Source organism: Maniola jurtina, chromosome 19, assembly GCF_905333055.1.
Source record: "Maniola jurtina chromosome 19, ilManJurt1.1, whole genome shotgun sequence".
In the NCBI taxonomy this organism is placed as follows: Eukaryota; Metazoa; Arthropoda; class Insecta; order Lepidoptera; family Nymphalidae; genus Maniola; species Maniola jurtina.
In genome coordinates this window covers 12,002,417-12,021,050 of record NC_060047.1, presented here as the reverse complement: position 1 = coordinate 12,021,050, position 18,634 = coordinate 12,002,417, and the positions used below count along the sequence as shown (strand labels likewise).

Sequence of the window (18,634 nt, the reverse complement as noted above, 5' to 3'; positions counted from 1 at the left end):
CACCCAACCCACTTAAAGAACTCTTTACTTTCAAAAACTCTGATTTTCAGGAGGAGCTATTGTTGTTATTTTTAAACGTTAATAAGCACTTAATTTTGTTGACAAATCTAATTAGTGTGCAACCAAGATTCGAATTTCGAACCTAACACCCCTTAAGCGAAACCCCCCAATAATCCTTAGGAAAGTAGGTAATAAATAAGCAGTCCTAAGCTTAAACAAAACGCGCCGACATGGACTCGTCGCGAGATGGAGACATTATCAGAATTTCCACCCAGTTATAACGTTTGTACGTGAACCTAATCCGCGGCCGCATTCCTTTTTTGCGGACACTCGAAGTGGAAAAACAAAGCATCCATCAAGCCCGTTCACTCTCACATAAATCAGACGGACGTGAAAGAGACAGGTGCAAGGACGGCCAGTCGATTTTACAAATGGGCGGAGCGCAGGCTAGTGTCGACAACGAAACAAAAGAGTGAAAAGGCAATAATCGCAAGTGCAACGTGCAGTACGTGCGAGGGAGAGGTGCAATTTTTTTTTTTTATTCTAGCGAAGGAAACGCTGAGGCGGTTGGGAAATCTAGAGAAAAAGGTGTAAGTGGGAATTGGTTTGGCGATTCCATTGAGTTGAAATGTTGGTTATACATTTTATTTTGGTTTTGTAATGAAATAGTGCACCTTTTGAAGGCTTCTAAATAGATTTTACATTTTTTATGTACTGAAATATTGGTAAAACTTAATAGGTAATTTATACTTTTAGGTAAGGAAGGAACCTACTTAACTGTGTAGACAGTAGGTTATTGTGACAGTAAGAACCAAAAATTTTTTTTTAAATTAATAGAATAGCGCTTGGCTGCAATCAGACCTGTTGGCAAGTGATGATGCAGCCTAAGATTGCTTAGAAGACTGCCTGCCTACAAAAGTGAAAATTTAAAAAACTAACAATAAAATAACAGTGGTTCTTTATGAATTTCCAAATTATTATTAGCTGTATTAGGTAATTGAATCAAAAATTAAAATTTTATAATTTGTAAATTAAAACTATTAACATTAGTTTAGTTTTTAATAAAAATAATAATAATAAACATTTATTTCGGAACATTACATCCATATAATGTTAGTAACAGGGCCTTATGAACTATGTTAGTGATTAAATTAAATTAAATTTACCCGACTACGGCAAAGCTGAAAAGAAGGGTTATGATTTTAGCAGTCTATGTATTTACCTACATCTATCAGCACTCCAAGCACTAAGTAAGTAGGTAGGTACCTAGCTATTAACATAAGCATCGGTAACGCGACCTTGAAGTTTTTCCATGCCAGAGTGAACTAGAGTGAGGAAACCTTCTGAATCGATATCTTTAAAGATCTAAAATAAATAAATAAACCCTGTCTACCTAATAAGGTAGACTGGGGTTTTTTATATATTTTAGATCTTTATTTTTGCCGGAGCTTTATCACTTCGTGATTATGTCCCCCCATGAACAAAATAATGAACTTATAACTAAAACTTTTTTTTATTTTTTTATTCTAATATTTTAAAGGGGCTTTTAATAACTAAAACTTAATTGTATATTAATAATTACATAATGGGATGTAAACCAAAGCCGTTTCATGACCTATCTAGTCAAATGTACCGACTAGGTCACATTTGATGCCTGAAAAACGTTTTCACTCGAAAAAATATTCAAAAATGCGTTCAAAACTGTCACGCGCGCGTTTCCACGGCTATAAATCATTGGGACAAATAAAACCGCCGCCGCGAGGTGAAAGCGTTATTATCTTTATAATTGCACGTCAAGTCACCCCCCCTTTTCCCCCCCTCAGCCGTCGCGGTGATATATCGGGCTATGAATGCGAGATCAGTACGGTTTGTGACGTCTCTACTTGTGGAAACCTTGCGAGAAACCGAAGTTGGAGACGTTACGTGTGTAAAGGTAGGTAAGTAGCATGGTCTATGCCTTTGCCGGTTGCCTACTTGATAGACTGTTACAGGTATTTAAATAGAAACATAAAGTGTAAAGAAGGCATTATCATCAAGTGATAATCGTATTATCGCCGCATAATCTACTCGTACTAAAGGTTGAATCAATTCGAAAGAAAAACCAACACCTTTACCTACCTATCTAAGTAAGTATATAATAAAAAAATCACTTATTTTCCAAAATAGCTTAGAGTTATTAGTTAGGTGTGCGGGTGTGCGGGGCGTCTCCATCTCGATTGCCATCTCGATCTGTCGCGTACTAAGTATAGATACCTATTGAAACTCATAAGTCATAACTCATAGTAGAAAGGGAAAACTCGGGTAAAGTTAGCTATGCTTGCAAAAAGTATGTAGCAGGTAGGTACATACCGTACCTACATAGTAATTAAGTAAGTAGATAAATTGTTAAAGATAACGATTAGGTCATTTCACGATTTCCTGTCTAAATCTCAACATAAAAAAAAAACAGACTAGGTATAACATAATAATAAAACACTAAACTAAATTAAACTAAAAACCGATCAGTATCATAATCTTGGAAACAACAAAACCGTAACAATACGCTTACACGGCCAAATCAAATAGGTATAAACTAACAAAATGGGAGATAAGGAGCCCCGCCTCGACGGTAACGATGCCTCACTATCGATGTCTGTGTCAAAAACTGTCAAAAACCTGACAGCCGCCGTGTTGGTCTAACGAGCCGAGAGCGAGCGGCGCGTCATCCTGACTCCACACTTTTGTGGAGGACAACGCCATCTAGCGGTGGATAGATGAACTATTACGTCACTGGCCGGCTAAGCTGGTTCTGCATTTTGTTTTTCCTTTTCTCTTTCTTCTTTAGTATGGCATTTTTGAGAGAAAAATTCTTTAGAGGCGTTGAGCGATTTTGGGATTAAAAACTTCACAGTCGCGTCATGGATATGCTACTGTTAATAGTGCTTGGAGTACCGGTAGATGTAAAAACTAAAAACCAAACTAATGTTAATGGTTTTGATTTCATCAGCATAATTCATCACTGACTCAATCACTACTGAGAACAGGTTTCATTTTCTTTAATGTGAGGAGTTTAATCCATATTCCGCCTCGCTGGCTAAGTTTGTATTGGCATCGCGTATCAGACATCACACACCTTTGAAAATACTCAGGCACGCAGGTTTCCATTTTATGATGTTTCCCTTCACCGTTATAGCAAGTGGTAGGTAAAAACACGATACTTTGAACGATTCAAATTTGAACAACAATTTTGTATGTTACTTACAGTCTGATTTTTAATATTTTGTAATTTTGCCGTTTTTTAATGTTACTAGAGATAAAAGAGTTCCCACACAAAGATATGAAAGAAGAACGATCATACCATTTGACTTCCATTTTTGAATATTCGAATGTGCTCCTCTTGTTTTCTATTGCTGTCAGCTTCCACTTTCCAGTTTCCACTTTTAGAGAATTCGCCCTATTTTAGGGCGAAGTGACTAATGGCATTAGCGACTTAGGGCTTTTTATGTTGACAAAGATTTATGGTTGGTACTTAATTTGGGATAAAATCGAATTTCAGGTTTTCATACAAATATCCTAAAATGACCACTGTCAGAAAATCAGACTATAGGCAGAGTGAACTAGAGTGAGGGAACTCTCGGTTTGATCCTGAATCGACGATATTATGTCAAATATAGGCTATGGGTGACGTGAAATCAATAAAAAATAGGCTATTCATAGGATACCTAGCGTCAAATGTAGGAACATTAATTGACGCCTGCCATTGACGTCGAAGCCTTGACGTTTTGTTAGAAGTTCCCTAACCGACTTGAACTGAGCTATAGGTACGCATTTCATTCCATCCATAATTCTTCCTAATCAAAGTCGGCTCGGATATTTCAAATTTGGAATGTCATCAACCCCGAGTGATAGTTACAAAAAAAGAAGCAAAAAACTCGTGCAATACATAAAGATGCAAATGAGGCGCGCCCCCGAGCGGCGGGCGGCGGAACGAATTTATCGCTGCGCGCGCACCTCATTATCCTAACAAGCGGCGGTCTGTCTCTACCCCGTAAATATTATATTTTACACCTGCACTAAAGCCGTCCGCCACTGTCCAAGACTGAAACAACGGCTAACATGAAATTAACATCTGAAAATAATAAGGTCGTAATCATTGCGGCTAATCATATCATTCAGTTAAATAATTTAAATTAGCACCTACGTAGGTATTATTGTGTTCTATGAAATTGTCAAAATAAGTATGACACCAGACAAGCTGTCAGGAAAAACCATCCTACACCCCGAAAACATTTGAAGCTTTACTGAACTGGTACATTAGAAGTTTTACTGAACTGAGACATACTGGAGCTTTTTTATTATTATTCAGATATAAGTCTGAATCTCGCCTGGTGGTAAGGGATGATGCAGTCTAAGATGAAAGCGGGCTAACCTGGAAGGGGTATGGTAGTTTTCATTAAACCCATACTCCTTTGGTTTCTACACGGCATCGCACCGGAACGCTAAATCGCTTGGCGGCACGGCTTTGCTGGTAGGACCACTAACCATCGCCGAAGGCTCCCAACAGACCAGAGCAGACCAGAAATTTAGAAATCATAAAATTCCGAACCCCTAAAAAATAAGACCACAGCGCTTAAAACTGCGTCAGGGAGGCTGGCAAAGTCTGAAGCTTTAAGAAAAAAAATGTAGATCTAACTTACAAAGTTGGGTCTTGTCTGGTTATTTAAGACTAGATCCTAAACATGAACATGTAATATTTCCCCTTCGTCCCCGGGGAGCTCACCTGGGTGTATCAATCGGCGATATTGGCTGTGCGGCTATCGCGGTAATCTCACCAATACCACCGGATATTGTTCCAATGCCCCGGGTTGGTGTTTGGTTTCGTCCGCGAAATGGGGAAAAAATACATTTTGGTACCTATTACTGGGCACCCATATTACAAATAGAAAGTGTTTGTTTGTTGGTGTATTGGTTTGTTGACATGCACTTCAATCAACGCAACGAAGCAGCGTGATTTTTTGCATAGATATAGTTAAAAACTCGCTCACCAACCATATGAGCAGATCAGCTGAGGGACACCAAGTGCAAACACACAATTGCAAGACTCGCCTCCGATAGAAGCCGATGGAAGCAATTAATCCGCACGAGGTTGGAAGAACACTAGGACCACGATCTTCAGAAATGAGGAAACGACTAGAGAGATAGTTAAAGATCTGGAAAGTGACATAGGCTTTTTTATCCCGGTAAATCAAATTCCCATAGGTTTTAAAGTGGTTAAGGCAAAGCTGGTAATGAAGAAGAGAGTTCGCTAAGTTTCTCTTATGTGATCAAATCAGAAATGAGGAGAATTAATTGTAAAAGGCATAAAGTTCGAAGAATAGCGCAGCAAAAGTGGCAATAAATGATTGCTTGAGAAACTGACAGTTTCTTCAAGCAATGTACTTCAAACACACAATATCATTGAATGTGTAAATCTTGATCTATGACCAGCAGTGACTAATAGGGGTCTATTTGTTACTGAAGACCAAGAAAATGACGAAGAAATACAAGGTATTCTTCCAAGTTCAAGAGACAGAAATAATGACTCTGATGAGAATGTATGAGGAACACCATGAAGTTCGATCAGCTATTAAATATTTATGCCTTGCGGAGCGGTACGCAATTAACGCGACTTCAGTGCTATGGCAGCCATGGCACCATAGCTCCACTCTGTCTAACCCCTTATGAATAATTACTATTCTAATCGATTTCCTAATAGCTTGCTGGTACCATATACCTACTGGATATATCACTATAGTATATGACATTGTAACTTTGTGATGAGAGGGAAAAATCTTGTGTATATTTTATTGTGATTGCTTTTGGATCTTTCAAGCAAGTTTCTACGAGAGATGTGAGAAGTAAAAATTAGGAAAAAATACATCGCTGGAAAATCTTTCGAAAAGAAAAGCGACAATTTTCTTTAATACCTAAAGGTAACAAAATAGAGCACGTACCTACCAGGACATAAGAAAGCTGCAGGTGTGTTACGCCACGGAACGGAATGTGCGGTAAATTTTCCGGTTGCCTTCCCAATGATTTCCTCGGAGACCGCCGGCCCAGATACCGCGGATTTCGATACGATAACGCTCTTCAATTTCTGCTTACCTTCTTGCTGCTTCGAGATATTGTGGCCACGCCTATTGACTCCTTGAACCTTTTAAAATAACTTTTACCCCCAAACGAGTGATTTATTAGCAAAGTAGTCTAAGCAAAGAGGATTAATAAACTGAAGTCGCTGTGGCTAGGTCGTATTATCTGTCGCAGAACCGATGACCATTGGAGCAGAGGCATACTGGAGTGAAGACTACCTTACTAGTAAGACTTTCAACCAGTTGTACTAACACCCTCTAGAAGGTGGTGGTAAGTGAATGGATAAGAAAGACAGAAGACCGTGTGTGGTGGCACGTTCTCCAATAGTCAGAATATCTCCTGCAATGGAAACATATTCAGCCTGGTTCCATGCTAATCTCGTAGAAGGGTAGATTCTTATAGTCCATGCGAATCGGATACACCCTATCGACAGACATAAGTCCATATGGGACTTTCCTTCTCCCTAGAGAAAAAATGGAAACATAAAAGCTGATGGAAATATCTAGTAGTCTTAATACTGCTAACGTTTACCTACGAATCACTTCATGAGTAGATACTGACAAGCTCAATGCGGGAAGACTTCCATACTGCTGGATTGACGACCACAAGAAGGTGGTGATAAGTGGGTGGATGAAAATGACAAAGAACTGCAGATCTCCTGTAGTGGAAATATGGCTGATGGAAATATCTGGTCTATAGGTAGGTAATGCTAAAGTTTACGAATCACTTCAAACATTCACATAGTTTATTATAATCAAAAGGCAGGACAAAAATCGTTCCATTCCAATGATCCATGGGATAGGAAATAATAATTAAGGGCTGATGGAAATATCCGGTCTTAATAGGTACTTAGGTACTGCTAAAGTTTACGAACCACTTCATACCTCAAACTTTACATATCAAAAATTCAAAGATTCAAATATTTATTTGCTTAAAAACATGTTAACAGGATCTTATTAAATTAATGAACAATGTTTTACCCACTAATAGGCATGCAAATATTTATATGTAGTTACATACATAGTTTGTTACTATCAAAAGGCAAGACAAAACGGTTCCATCCCAGTGGTCCATAGAATAGGCACAAAACCGAAACGACTACTTAACGCGCGGCCGGCGAGCGTGACTCGATATGACACCGCAGCGACCGCAAAAATTGCGCAATTACCAAATGAGAACGAACGCGTGCGCAATCAAAAACAATTGGAGTACGCCGGGCGCAGATCCTGCGTTAATGTCACTGCTCCAAGCAGTTCCATAGCCGCAAATTGCGCCGTTTTCGTGCCCAGGGCTGGCAAAAGTTCAAACTTCAAAATATCTGTATTGAAAGTCACACTATCACACTTTCACACTAATATTATAAAGGCGACAGTTTTTATGTATGTGTTTGAATGTTTGTTTCTCCTTCACGCAAAAACTACTGGACGGATTGGGCTGTTTAGAATAGAGATAGATTATACCCTGGATTAGCACATAGGCTACTTTTTATCCCGGAAAATCAAAGAGTTCCCACGGGGTTTTTAAGGAACCTACATCCACGCGAACGAAGTCGTGGGCATCAGCTAGTAATACATAAAAATTTAATGATATACACATATTTTCAATAGTCGAAAAAAAACAATTTATGAGTATAGTTAAGTGGTGATAGTTATTGTATTTACGTCAACTACTTGACCGTCTCTTTTCTAAAGAGTGGGTCAAGTAGGTATCTTCGATTGGCGATACTATAATGACTAGAATATGCCTATTGTGGTACACAATGTGCTAATAGGCATTTTCTGGGAACCTGCATAGTATCGCCAATCGCAGATAAACTTCTAAAGAGACGGTCATGTTATAAGAAGACATAGAATCGCATGACCAGACGTATAATAAATGTTAACGCTGTGGAAGACCTGGACATAGCTGGATATCAATCATATTGAACGATTTTAAATCAGCCAAAACAGAAGCATTTTAAGAAATATTATCAGGATAGCCAACCCCAACTAACAAACAAACTGAGACAGTTGAATTCTCTCAGACGTTTGAATATATGAACTGTCAACTTGTGCCAGCCCTGGCTGACCGCAGCGCAGACTTTACGCCAAATGTCAAGTGCGTAGTTTTTCCGGCGGTCTGCCGTGATTGTTGCGACAATGTGGTCTAATTATATTTCCGTTTTTTAGACTCATTAACTACTGGGAAAGGTCACGGGTTAAAATTGTATGCGTGACGACATTTAGCTTGTCTTTATTGTCTGAATGGAAAGGGGTTTGATAGAGATACGACTTGAAGGAGCAACTGATTTTTTTTTATTTATTTTTTTATAATTTTTATGATAGTGTTTTTACCTACAATTCAAGGAAATTAAATATTTTTTTAAATACATTTCAAAAATCGTGAAACCGGCAGGATTCAAACCTACGTTCGTCTGGGTTCGCGCTCAACGCTCTGACCGCTAAGCCACGATTTCGCTTAAGTACGAAAAATGACGAAATAATATGTATGTTCATTCAGTACTGAAGTGACTGTTAATGCCATCTAGATTCTAGTAGCGATACTTTGCAGCTATCGAAACTACTTTCAAAGACCCCTATTACAATGCAGCTTTTGAATGGAGGCTTAGTAATAGGGTTCCGTTGGATGGAGGCTTAGTAATAGGGTACGGAACCCTAAAAATGAAGGAAAACTTGAAACATTATGTTTACGGTTAACTCGATGGGCGACGCAGTTAAAACAATCCCTTCAAATTGAGAGACAATAAAACAAGTAGAGACCGCAGAACGCAAAAATGGCCGACGACATCCGCGCTATTATGTTAAACACAAACCACCTGTCCTGGCAATCACACCGGGCGACGATGGCCCGCGTAATCGCTGTAATTCGCCGTAATTCGCTGTAATTCGCCGTAATCAGCGGCGGAGTGGGGTAGTGCAGCCAATGGTGTGCTAATGGTTACCGCCTACGTGACAGGTGAATCTCAAGACTTCGAATGATCGAGCTTGCGTTACATTTAAGAACATTATTTATTTATTTTTTTATTTAAACCAAAGTAAAGTTTTGACCACTTGACACCCTGAAACTCTCTTGAGTTTATATAGATGTCCTGATTTATCAATCGTCAAACAACTTTTATCGAAGCAATAAGTTTAGGGTTTGACAGCTGTTTTTATAAAGGAAATCTGTCAAAACGTCAAATTAATTCATCAGTTAAAGTTTATCCAGCGATCGAAAAATCTGCCCTAAGTTACTTTAAGTTTTGTCTGCATCCCATCTTAGACTGCATCATCACTAACCACCAGGTGAGATTGCAGTCAAGAGCTAACTTGTATCCGAAAAAAAAATTGTATAGTAGGTACCTACTTATGTATGCTATAATACAAGAGCACAAAACCATTACAAACGTAATTTCCTATGTTCCCCTGGTGGATATAATCAACGTATAATTCGCCAGATGATGGCAAATTAGGTAGTTAGCCTCACCTAGATCCTGGCTCGGATATATTACGGTAATTGACTCTATTACATTGATTACCGCTTGTAATTACCACGCTTTTGCTATTACGGTAATACTAGCCGAAGAGCTGGTGGGAAAATTTGAGGAGCTGTTTCTATTTGACAAGGACTGAATGAAATATTTTATAAAATGTAATAACGTCTATTATACTCTCTCATGCTTATATCATGAAAGTTAAACTTTACAGTAGTTTGGAAAAATGAATTTCAACATTTTTTATGATTTGTTTCCTATTGAAAGAAAAAAATTGAAACATGTATTGTAAGGATGTGGATTATCGTACAAATACATGATCAGCCGCCGTAACAGAAAAAACCTCCACCATCTATTAAGAACCTAGTCTAAACTAAGTCATTATAATTTATGTCCCTCGTTGGTAGGTACATGGTTTTGGGCCATAGGAGAAGTCAGAAAAACAAAAATTACTGTTGAAGTTGTGTTGTATCTTTTTCACTTATATTATACCTACTTACCGGTGATACGAAATGCAATTTTTTTGTACCCCTACCGTTACTTCTTGCAGCGTTTTATTAAGTTCTTGCAAGTTCCTAAACCACTTTGGCGAACAGGTCAACCTTCATAAAGCAGTAAAGTCGTCTGGCAGGACTATTTTGCCATTTTTAAGGAATTCAACTTCTATAAATACTTACTCAAATTTTCCCATTATCTCTTTGGCTACAGTATTACAGCGTGCGAATTGTCAAATCGTGTCGTAATTAGTTTCTATTATGGGATTGCGATTGAGACTTTGAATAGTGCGTGATGATTGATGGCACCTCCTAGAGAATGCTTTAGAGTCTTCGATCAAGAAAATCGTTGATCGAAGTTAAATATTGTTTCATCGTGTACTGCATCGTATTTTTTTTATATTATACTATTATTATTATTATTTTTTTTTATTACAAGGCGATCCTTGACTGCCATTCCACTTGATGGTAAGTAATGATGCGGTTTAAGATGGAAGCAGGATAACTTGGTAGGGGTATCTCAATTTTATGAAACCCTTTATCGTCACTTGCCTGAATCCAGCGACTTCCTGCGACTCGTTTGATATCGTCTGTCCTCTAAGTGGAAGGTTTTCTAACGCTGCCCTTCCCGGTGCAAGGTCGCCATTCTAGCAGCTTGTGTAGGGACCTTTACTCATGTGCTTTGGGACCCCAATGTCTATCCGTTTTTTAAACTGTGCCCTGTCCATTGCCACTTCAGTTTCGCAAACCGCTCACACTCGTACAAAAAAAACAGTCAAGTGCGAGTCAGAGTCTCACACCGGGGGTTCCGCACTCGGGTATCTTTTCCGAAATGTTGCACGATAAATCATAAACTATCATGCATAAAAATAAATAAAAATCTGTTATGGAAAGTGCAGCAAGCCCTTTCATATGACACCCCACTTGGTATAGTTTTCTTACTTTGAAAATTGAAACACATTTTAATTTTTCTTTATGATGTAACTGCAAATTCACGGTTTTTCGTGATCGAGATCAACGGGAAGTATCCTATAGGTTTTCTTAACAGACAACAAAGTGATCCTACAAGGGTTTCGTTTTTCCTTTTGAGTTACGGAATGCTAAAAAGAAGAAATTACAAGCGAATACTCCGACCCGATCGTTATCAAGATCTATTAGATATCTATGGTCGCTGGATATCGCTACCAGATACCGATACATACCGATATACCTGTAATTGTAATCGCAAACAAAGAGTTGTCGCAATTTGCAATCGCAGCGGGCCGGCCCTTGTAGGGACCGCGCCTGAATGGGCCGCGGTATTACCTTGCTTCTAGTACTGTTGTTATCATTGCCGATTTACATACGGTACGTACGGGTGTACCACTAAATATGCGTTCAGTTTTGTTGCCTTCTTTGCCTCACTATACTGTATACACTGTATGTACAATGAACAGTCTTTGGAATCCATGTGTGAGGAAAAACTCGTATATACGGCCGACATAATCAAACTATCCGTAATCTGTCAATAAGTTACTTAGCAACAATGTCAACAAAGGACAGTTATATAATACGAGACAGGTTGAGATGGCAATCGGGGTGGGTACACCCCGCACACAGCCCCTGCGCTTACCCGGTGCGGGATTAGCCATTAGTTGCATCTTCTAATCTTAAATAGTAGAATTTTTGGTTGAAATATCTTTAATTATATTATTTATTTTGGCACCGCGTGCCAACTATATAATAATAGTATTATGTGGATGGGTAGGTAGGTACCTACTAGATGAGAAACCTTCGCGCAAGTCGCAACAATAACGGTATAAAGTTTTAATTCCATCCGATGAATGATGCGCAACCGAAAACAACGAAAAGACACAAACATTAATTTAAATTTAAGGTCTATCCGGAGTTAAATAAATGAACAAGATTTAAATTCATCTTCGATCAATATCAGTTCTAAGTTCCAATTTGTTTTAATGTTCGAAACTTATTTTGTCGCTCTGAAGTTTTATAAAAAAAAAAAACAAAAGCTCACAAAATACAAAAATAATGAAACAAAACTATAAGTCAGTCAACTTTGGCAAAAATAGATTCGAATTTAAATTTCTTTCGATAATATTACTATGATATTAATTTAAATGTGGCCATAAAGAACAAAACTATAAATTGAGTATGTAAATTGGACAATATTAATTAATCAACACTTTATAAAACTATCTCTATTGCTCTATTAAAGCTCTGTTACAAGACAATGCTCTATAAGGAGATCAATAAATAAATTATAACAATTTATTACGGCTCATTCACGCCGCGATAAAATTAAACGCGTCAGCATATTTTATTGCACGCCATTAAGATTTATTAACTAGACATTTACTCGCGAGATTAAATAATAATAAAATGCGTCCAAATCAAAGGAATCCTGCCCTAAATCACCACGGACGGTAGTGAATAAATATTTTCACAACTGTCTTTAGTTAGTTTTTAAAGTATTTCTCGATAATAAATCATTGCGTTTGTGAAAACAACGAATCCTTTGTAATCGTATAGGCAATTAAATTTGTGAACGTAAAAACGTCTTGTTTGACGTGTTATTTCGGGTAGCCATCTTGGGCTAGGCGCCGTTAGGATATAATTTAGAAGTGATTTATGGTCCACGAGTTAATAGATTTTATTTGCGCTGCGACTCTTTTAAGTGAAACTAATTTATTCGTGTCTGAGACTTGAGCTTGCCCATAATATGAGTCAGTCCTGCTCCTGTCTGCGTCCTTATACAAAGTCATTACTTAGTTAATTTGAGATCATTCTACATTAGTTCGACTTTTGTTTTGGCTGCACCATGATAGGTATAGGAAATCATGTAATTGAAATATCATGACCATGGTGAGATTTTAGTGATGATCAACACTCTGATATCGATAAAAATATTAGTGTTATCGAATTTATTTTTAAGTAAAATAGGTATAGCTCTTGTAACAATTTATTTTGTAAAGTAATAGAATAAAATATGGGTCCCACAAATTTTGTGATCATTAAAAGTTAACTAAATGTAGTATTTGTAACAACACACAAACGGACAATTAAGAGTATATACGATAGAGAAAGATCAAGCGTAAATTACCGAGCGAGCATAAGCGTGAGGCGTTCGTAGGTCGTCCCATGTGGAACATTACACGGAGACGACGGTCATTAGGCGATATTAGCTATTAACCTCACCCCGGAGCGCATAAGTTACGCGCAGAGGTACCAGAAGCGCATAAGTTATAAGGTGGTACGCGTTAGTGGATGCATTTAATTGCAAAGCAATACGAGACGTGGTAATTTCAGTTTGTTGGAAGCTGAGGGCAGAAAGAGGGAAATGGACCATAATACGAATTTGTTTTACAGGTTTTATAAGTTTATTACTGATCTATTAGAGTAAGAATTATTGTCAAATAAATAGCTACTAAAAACAAATCAAGTTTAATTATTATAATAAACATTCTGGATAAAAGCCATAATCATTCAACTATAAAACGTGTAGTTAGTTATGTTTTATCGATAACTTTATTGTTTCAATTAAGCGAGACACAGCACTAAACAAACATGAAACATGGAAGTTATTTTTTCCTGACCTTAGGTAAGTACGGGTCAAAGTGTTTCATTACAACTTTGATTGTCCTGCACTCAAATGAACTAACTCGGCAACACTTCTTCTTCCTTGTATCATGAGACCTTAACCCCATAAAAATAAGGGCGTTTCAGACGTTGTCTACATAATACCGTCGTAAACTCAACAAGTGCGCAGAGGTCGCTTTACGACGCCATAAACGTCTGTCTGACATCTCACTAATATCTCATAAACTGAAATTGTAGGGTGAATCTTGTCACCACGGATCTCGAGTTGTTATGGCCGCTTTTATTATCTATTCTGGTGTTAGTCACAAAATATGACTTGCGTAAACTGTTTTGGTTACACTTAAAATATATGTGCTTAATTTTCCCGACCAGTGAAAGAGGTTTTCGGTATCTTCTAGGCGCGCAAATAAAACCTCATCATAGCTTTCAATCAGCCGTGAAATCTAAATGCGAAAGTGAGTCTGTCTGTCTGTCTGTCTGCTACCTTTTCACGGCCCAAACGGTTTAACCGATTCTGACGTTTGGTACAGGGTTAGCTTATATCCTGGGGACGGACATAGGCCACTTTTTATCCCGGAAAATCAAAGAGTTCCCACGGGATTCCTAAAACCCATCCGCTTAACCGATTTGTATGAAATTTTGTACCGAGGTAGCTTGCGTCCCTGTAATTGACATAGGCATTTTATCTCGGAAAATCAAACAGTTCCCACGGGATCTTTAAAAACCTAAATCCACGCGGACGAAGTCGCGGGCATCTTCTAGTATTTGTTTATTTGTGCAATGTAAAGTGTTTTCTAGGTGGACAGATGATATCAAACGAGTCGCAGGGAGCTGCTAGATTCAAGCGGCGCAAGACAGTAGCGTGTGGACGTCCCTACAAGAGACCTTTTTTTGAGGAAAGTCCGTCATGGATACCACCAGCCACGGGCCACAGTGGTTATGTCGGTTCCTACCGACTGAAAATCTCACGAAGTTCCATCTCCACTGACGACGGAGCACAAGAGACCGACAACGCCTCGTTCCTCCTGTCAACTGCCAAGCAATGGACGTCTATTGGTTGGTTGGCCCGTGATCTAACTAGGGGTCATGTGGCATGCCTGAAGACCAGCGCTGCAGTGGAATGACTGCCGCATCATGCTGAGGCAGCGCCCCGTTCAGCCAAAATAGATAATTAAGCTAGTTTTAAGAAGTCTTGGGGAAGCAAGCAAAAACATTGGTCGACTCCTTGGTTCTCCGAGGATTATAGCAGCCTATGTGTCTGTTATAATTATCATATTATTTTATCTGTTAACTTTTGGCTGAACAAGGAATATTTATTTGTTTATAACTGAGTACCTGTCCTTTCCGAATAAAATACTTATTTTCGTCTGCAATAATCCAGAGTACAGCCACACCCTTCTTAGAGGAGACCCATTCTCAGTAGTGGGCTGGCAATACGTTGATCTTAACGACGATAGTGATGAAAATACTTATAATTAGTATTCAAGTAGGTAATAAAATACGATGTAAACTATTTTTAATACCAAATAATTACATGAATTATTAGTCATGGAAATGTTTAATCGAAAACGTTAAATCGGTATGTACAATTGAAGCACCCGCTTTAATTAAATGTCAACATACCAGAACTGAAAAGGGCACCGCTTATTAGCAAGTTTAATTATTCATGCCGTTTATAGGTAGCTTTTTGACTGATATCTAATGAATATATCTTGTTGGTAATGAATTATCTGCATATTAATTATAGATTATCTAAAATTAACCGTTTTTATTATGTAGCTTTTGGATAAACGCGAAAGTTTGCCATTGTGGGTGAGTGCGTATGTTTGTTACTCTTTCACGCAAAAACTACTGGATGGATTTGGATGAAATTTGGAATGGAGATAGATTATACCTTGAATTAACATACAGGCTACTTTTTATCCCGTAAAAATCCATGGTTTCCGCGGGATTTCTTAATAATATACATATACACGCGGACGAAGTCGCGGGCATCATTTGGTATCTAGGTAATAAATGTATATCTCCTTGGAAATAAATTGACTATTAATAAATTAATAAATCACCTTGATGGATTAGATTTTGAAAAAAATATGGTACCTAAGCCTCTATTAAAAAAAGATTTTTGTTCATTGTAAATCACCATCATCATTTCAACCCATCGTCTTCAGCCACTACTAAGCGTTGATCTCCTCTCAAATGAGAAGGGTTTAGCACATAGCCCTTCACCAGTGGCGTGCAGCTCATAGAGGTATAGAAGTACTGCCTACCCTAGTTTTAATAAATCAACACATATTTTCCATTATGACCTGATAGAAAATAAGTTGATTCCTTAATGCTTACCCCAGCTTTAAACCATATGCACGCAATATCCTAGTGCCGATTGGCAGAATTCACTCATCTTTGAGAACATTATGGAAAACTCTCAGGCATACAGATTATCTTACTATACTTATTATCATAAAGGGTTAATTATGCATTGACTTCGACCACCTATGAAACCTTCGACGACTATGAAATATAAAAATGTCTACGACCAGTCTTTGGTCATTTAGTAGTCGTCTCCAGTCAAGCGTAACTTTTCCGAATTCGTCAACATAATTGATCAAAATTGTCACTCCGAGTGCGGAAGCAGCGGGCCCCCGGCGTTGGGGGCCTCAGATTGGCGAGGGGCGCCGCGCCGGGGATGTAATGATGTTTGTCAAATGGAAAATGAGATAGGGAAATGTGGACGGGGCTGAATTTGCGACCTTTTGCTGACGCTACTGTAAGGATGTTATGTTATGGAATACACTTGCTTTAAAGAGATTAACAATCTCTTTAAAACCTGTTATTATACGAATCAAATAAACTGGACCTGTAAATAACATAAGGTATGTTTTCGTAGTCTTGCTAGTTGCTAACAAAGCTTTCAAACAACAGCCGTTTGAAAGTCATCAGCTCTTTTCTAGTTAGTGTAACCTTTATTTGTCGGGGGTGTTATAAATTTTTAATTTAGACTTGTTGAGTTATTTATTTTGTGATATAAACACAAATTCACATTTTTTGAATTTTTTCCTTTACTTGTGCTTTAAGACCTACATACTTACCAAATTTCAGGATTCTAAGTCAACCGTAAGTACCTTATAGGTTTTCTTGACAGACACGACAGACGGACAGACAGACAACCAGACAGCAAAGTGATCCTATAAGGGTTCCTTCTCTCCTTTTGAGTTAGGTAAGGAACCTTAAAAAAAGAAAAAAGAGTCCTGGCTTAAATTAAGCTTAACGACTAATTAAGCTTAAAAGGTGTCTTAAATGTTAATTAAAATATCGCTTGGTGGTAAGTATATTTTTAAGTTTTGTGACTATACGACGTTTAGTATAATTTATATTGACTGTGATTAAAAAACTTTAACATTTGGAACGAAATTACCATTTAAAAGCCAAATAAATGATCATTAAAACAATTTTTTTTAATAATTAAGATTTTCATGGGCTGAAAGTTACGTCACTATTTACTTACTGTTTACTTATTATAAACAACACTAGCGTACGTCCGTCCCCTTTGTTATCTATTGCCGGAACATCCCTCTACCGGTGGCTGTAGTGTTGAGCTGAGACTTCAAATAATAGAGTCGATAAAGGTCTTACGTGCTTCTCCATACAAACGTATTACGCCTATTATTATTCTTTACTAGTAATAGATCCAAAACTAAACCATAATTATAGCGATTTATCTCTCCATTATCAATGCCCTAAAATAACAAAAGTAAAATAATAGTCGATGAGTTTTAAGTGAGTTAAGACTTTTCTTTTTATATTTTCTAGCGTATGCCTGCAACTTTACCTAAAACCCCCTATTTTATCCCTTTAGGGATTGAATTTTCAAAAACCCTTTCTTAGCGGATGTCTACGTAATAATAGCATGTCAAAATTCAGTCCGACCCGTACAGTACGAGTAGTTTGAGCTGTGCGTTGATAGATCAGTCAGTAAATCACTTTTCCCTTTTATACATTTAGAAGAGTTTCGATAGAATAAGATAATATTTTCGTCCATCACTAGCGCTTCACCCCGGGCGACTCGGAAGCCGCTTCTCTCTGTTTGTTTGCTTCGGCAATCTGCGAGCTCAAATTGTTTTCAAACCTCATGTAAAATAGCTTTTATAAACATAACTGTCTTTAAAACAATGTTTAATGATGAACATTGAGTATTATTGTCAATATTTTTTAAATTATAATACCTATCTTTTGCGTTTCTCAACGAAGAATATAGTGTGAGGAAAATTGCATAACAAGTGTAAATTAAAAATTTATAACACCCCCGACTAGAAAAGAGCTGATAACTTTCAAACGGCTGAACCGATTTTCTTGGATTACAGCTAAGAACACTCTCGATCAAGCCACCTTTCAAACCAAAAAACTAAATTAAAATCGGTTCATTAGTAGTAATTACCAAGTTAATTAAAAAAGGTAAATTACTTTAGGTGCTTCTTCTTTGGTTCTTTGATCTGATATTTCAAATTCTAACAGGCGTAAAAAACCCCAAAAATCTAAATCAAACTTTGGAAACTTGCTAAACTGCGTGGACACTTTATATACCTACTTAAAAAGATTTAGATACTTTAAAAACAGAATCTTTAACCTAGTATCATTAATTTAAAAAAATAAATCCTTACATACTCTGTACTTTGAACTGACATTTAAATACGTTCCAAATTCGAAGGAGCGTAAAAAAAATTCAAATCGAAGTTGTATTCTAGTTGAATGGGTGGCAATAAATCTCGGCGTCTCAACAGCTGATGTTCGTTCGAAATTCGAAACACAGCCCTATCGTCCCGGCTGAGTGTGGTGCACAGATAAAATAAATGGAGGAACGGTGAAAAATGACGCCATGGCGAATGGGACCAGGCTTTTGGGGACTTAAAGGGGGATTTGAGACATTGGTAAGGAATACTTAGCTGCAGGATAGTTGTAGGAAATG

The 18,634-nt window shown here is 37.7% G+C and overlaps 1 protein-coding gene and 1 long non-coding RNA gene across 4 annotated transcripts in view; both read right to left on the bottom strand.

Moving 5' to 3' along the window:
* The window catches only part of LOC123875258 (homeobox protein homothorax), a 476,104-nt gene that overhangs the window by 61,393 nt on the left and 396,077 nt on the right, over nucleotides 1–18,634 (bottom strand). The window lies entirely within an intron of this gene.
* On the bottom strand, nucleotides 1,072–17,615 carry LOC123875267. Its single transcript, XR_006798118.1, has 3 exons — nucleotides 17,605–17,615; nucleotides 13,534–13,536; nucleotides 1,072–1,134 (listed from the first exon to the last, which is right to left on the bottom strand). It is a non-coding gene; the product is annotated as an uncharacterized LOC123875267 (long non-coding RNA).